Source organism: Dipodomys spectabilis, unplaced genomic scaffold (genome assembly GCF_019054845.1).
Source record: "Dipodomys spectabilis isolate Male_0828 unplaced genomic scaffold, ASM1905484v1 ptg000176l, whole genome shotgun sequence".
NCBI lineage: Eukaryota > Metazoa > Chordata > Mammalia > Rodentia > Heteromyidae > Dipodomys > Dipodomys spectabilis.
In genome coordinates this window covers 5,662,713-5,667,368 of record NW_024870853.1, presented here as the reverse complement: position 1 = coordinate 5,667,368, position 4,656 = coordinate 5,662,713, and the positions used below count along the sequence as shown (strand labels likewise).

The window sequence follows — 4,656 nt, the reverse complement described above, 5'->3', positions numbered from 1 at the left end:
GGGAAAATGTTTTACATAAGTAATTATTCATTGAATAAATACAAATTAAATGTGAAAGCTTTATTTATATACATACAATACTAAAATAGTTGACTATTTAAAATGTTGATGAAGATGTAAAGAAACTGTTCTCATCTCTTATAGGGTGAAAATGTAAAATATAGTTTCTTTCTTTTTTGGTAGTTTTAGGACTTGAACTCAGGACCTTATAATTGTAAGACAAACACCTACGATCTGAGCCACACTCCAGCCCACGCTGGCACCTTCTCAAAAAAGTAAATATACACTTATTTTGTCAGTTATCTACTGCACTGCTAAGTATATATTCAAGAGAAATTAAAATATATATCCATAGAAGCTTCATTTGTAACAGCTCCAAAGTGAAAAGAATAGAAATATCAATCAACAAGTGAATGAATGAAATTGGGCCACCACAGTGTTCCACTTTTAATACCTTTGATAGCTATGAAGGCATTGTGTTAAGTGAAAGATAAAAGACATAAATGTCACAAGTATAATTTCATTGCTATAATATTCTGGAAAGTAAAACATATATCAGATTATTGGCTGTCTGAGGGGAACCTCCTGGAGGAGAGTGAGTGAGTGGAGATGGAAGGAATACAAAGAAGCACCAAAGAAAACTTTGGAGATAAGAAATATGTTAACTGCCTTTATTGTGTGATAATTTCATCTGTCTATGAATATTTTATGGATTTGTTTTTTCAATCGTGGGGCTTGAACTCTGGGCCTGGGCGCTGTCCCTCAGCTCTTCAGCTCAAGGCTAGCGTTCTACCGCTTGAGCCACAGCGCCACTTCCACTTTTCTAGTGGTTTTATTGGAGATAAGAGTGTCACAGACTTTCCTGCCCGGGCTGGCTTTGAACCATGGTCCTCAGATCTCAGCCTCCTGAGTAGCTAGAATTACAGGCGTGAGCCACCGGCGCCCGGTTTGGATTTTTTTTTAATTAATCATTATAACCTTTGCTTTGCTCATTGACTTTTGGAAACTAGTGAATGTGGTGTCAAAAGGCGCAAACTAATGCTTCACAGGCTTTTCCTGCCCTTAAATATGTTAAAAATTATCTGTACAACTTGGGGGGAGGGTTGACTGAGAGGGAGAGAAAGAGGGAGAAAAATGAGGGAAGGGGTATCAAGTTAGACAGGATATGTAATCACTACCTTACTTATATAACTGTAATCTCTCTGTACATCACCTTGACAATAATTTTTATTTAAAAAATAGTATCTTTGGTGCTAGAGCTGCATAAGCAATTGTGAAAGATGAATGCTTGGGGAAGTTTGCTCTACTTGAATGCCATGTATTATGCAAAGGTGATTTCGTGATGTCCTTGATGACGATTTTGAATGTTTGATCTTCAGAAGTTGCTTGGATCACATACAATTTCCAGGACTCTGGGGAGTAGTTAAAGCCTCTGGACCATCTATAATATAAATTTAAGACAATATATGAACAAATGTTTCAACATTTTTTTTAAAAAATAGCAAAATTTTACAGTTTATGACATGTCAATTATACCTTGATAAAACTTTTTTTTTAATATTTTTTTGCTGTGCACTGGTGGCTCACACGTGTAATCCTAGCTGCCTTCAGGAGGTAGATGTATGAAGATCACAATCCAAAGCCAACCCAGGCAGGAAAGTCAAAGAAACTCTTAGCTCCAATTAAGAACAAAAGGCCAGAAGTTGAGCTGTGGTTCAATTGGTAGAGTGTCAGCCTTGAACAAAACAAAACAAAACAAAAAAACTGGGATAGTACTCAGGCCCTGAGTTTGAGCCCCAGTAGCATCACACACACAAAAAAACAATTTGCCCACTTAATTCAGAACTGACTGTGATGAAGTAAGAGTGATATGGACAAATCATTTTCAAAAGTCCAGACAGGGAATGACAGTGTCTTGAACTAAGTTTGCAGCAGCAGGATGAGAAGTAGACTTGTGAGATATTTAGGAAGTAAAACTCAACAGATTTGATAAATGCCTATCGTTTTCCAAACATCAGCCCTCTGTGTCATTTCAGAGAAAACAGTTAGGGGCAGTTCCATCCCTAAAGCCCCCTTAATGTTGCAGAAGAACCTATCCCACAACTCCATTGACCTGATAGACTACCACTGATTCTATTGAAATGCTAACAAATTGTAAACAAGAGAAAGAGCAGAAGGACAAAGAAGAAAGATGTTAGCACTGAACTTATTTCATAGTCAATAGTCCCTTGATATCACTCTCTCAATAAGCTTTCAAGTTCAAAATTCAAAGTAAATGTGCTGCAGTAGAGTAGAACAGTAATTAGCTTCCCTGATAGTGTTTTAATTGTTGACAGTTTATTCCACTATTTTATAAGTGAGCCTTCCAGATTGTTTTGCTATTTAAGAAATGTGTTTTATAAACATTATCTTTTTAACTGACAATTTGGGTCCCGTGCTTTGGAGTCCTGTAGACATGGGTTTTAATACCTCTTAGCCTGTTACTTTTACAAAGCATGTTATTTGTGTGTCTGAAATTTGAACTCAAAGCCCCATGGTCTTTTTGTTCAAGACTGGTGCTCTACCAAAGAAGTTACACCTTCCCCTTTCTTCCGACTTTTTGCAAGTTAAATGCCTTATGAACTTTTGTTCCATGGCTGGTTTAAAGCCAGAATCCTCAAATCTTAGCCTCTTGAGCTATGATTTTAGATGTGAGCCACCAGCACGCAGCTGGAACATTATTTTTAGCCTTCATTTTTTGTGTGCCAGTCTGGGGTTTGACCTCAGGGCCTGAGTGTTTCCCCTGAACTTTTCTGCTCAAGGCTAGCACTTTACCATTTAAATCAGCTTTCTGCTGGTTAATTGGAGATAGAGTCTCACAGACTTTCATGCCCTTGCTAGCTTCAAACTGCCATCCTCAAATCTCAGCCTCCTGAGTAGGTAGGATTAACAGACATGAGTCACCAGTGCCTTAAAATATTTATGCCTCTTTTCTGTGAACCTTTCTCTTCCCTTCCACCATTGTTTATTCAGTGTCATTAACACTCCTTTCATTGTCAGTTTCTAGGCAAATTGGCTTTGAAATCTACGTTGCTTCCATTCTATCATCTTTCCAGCTGACTCAATCTGTTGAGCAATGGTAGTTATAATCTTTGATGGATTTGAGGTCATGATGACTACTCAAATACGATTTTCAATGTATCTGTACAGAGTATCTATTCTTGTTTTCCATTACAATAGAGTATTGAGTATTAGCTATATTGCAGTTTGACACTGTATGAATAAGACTGTTGCCATGTAGTAGTGGCTTACACCCATAATCCTAGCTACTCAGAATTCTGAGATCCAAAGGATTTTCATTCAAGGCCAATCCCAGGTAGCTACAACTGTGACACTCCTTCTCAAAAATAACCAAAAAGCTAGGCTAGGGGTGTTACTCAAGTGGTAGAGTGCCAGCCGTGAACCAGCAGGCCAATCAAGAGGCTCAGAGTTCAAAACCCTGATATTGAAAAAGAGAAAATGAGAACAAGAGCAAGAGGGGGGGGGAGAGAGAGAGAGAGAGAGGGAGAGAGTGTGTGTGTTTAGAGTCAGGTTCAGGCTGAAGCTTAATGGCTGATGCAATCTCAGCTACTTGGAAGGCAGAGATCATGAGGATCTCTGTTCAAGGCATGCATGAGTGGAAAGTTCATGAGACTTCATCTCAATCAATAAAATCTGGGAGCAGTGGTGTGTGTGGATCATTCCAACTACACATAAACATAAATAAATAAGAACATCATCCAGGTCAGCCTGGACATAGATGTGAGATCTTATTTTAAAAATAAAAAAAAACTAAAAGGGCTAGGAGTGTGGCTCACAAGACATAATTGTAGAGTACCTGACTTACAAGTATGAGGCCTTGAATTAAAAGCCCAGTACCATAGAAAGAAAAGAAAAGAAAAAGAGAAATGAGAGGAAGAAAGAAAAGAAAGAGAGAGAGGGAGAAAGAAAGAAAGAAAGAAAGAAAGAAAGAAAGAAAGAAAGAAAGAAAGGAAGGAAGGAAGGAAGGAAGGAAGGAAGGAAGGAAGGAAGGAAGGAAGGAAGGAAGGAAGGAAGGAAGGAAGGAAGGAGAAGGAGAGAAAAAAAAGAAATTGCTTTATTATAGCAAGCTTTGTCACCAAAAAAGGGGAATGAGTTTATTATAGGACTAAGACCATACAGGGCTGCGGCCAATAAAATCTCAGAAAATAATTTTTCATCTCCTCTAGTGAAAGTGTTCTAAGGCCTTTGTGTTTGGGAAGGTTCATTGATAGCCATTTACCAAGTGTCAATGATATTAGTAAGTATGGCTAAAATAGCAATACAATGGAAGAAATATTTAGGTTCTACTAAAGTGGAACACAGAATAAATTACATACTTGCTTCAATTTGCTTATGTGCAAAGTAGAGCTGCTCATGCACATTCTTTTTTTTTTTGTATTTACTTTTGAGTTGCTTCCTTTGCTCAAGGTAAGTAAATGCACATCATATTTTGCTGTACATAAAACAAAGCTGCAATCCCTCTCTGTACTGTGAAAGAGTTTCAGGTGAAAATCTCCATCTGCTTTCCGGCACAGATAGTCAAATTGCCTTAGACAGAGGTCTAAGGAATTTTATCCCTAGACAGGTCAAGTATGTTTATATCAAGATATTATGCTG

General features: G+C 37.8%; 1 non-coding gene across 1 annotated transcript; it reads left to right on the top strand.

Moving 5' to 3' along the window:
* Nucleotides 1-975: 975 nt before the first annotated feature.
* On the top strand, nt 976-1,122 carry LOC122120696. Its single transcript, XR_006149772.1, has one exon. It is a non-coding gene; the product is annotated as a small nucleolar RNA SNORA13 (small nucleolar RNA).
* The last annotated feature ends 3,534 nt before the right edge of the window (nt 1,123-4,656 follow it).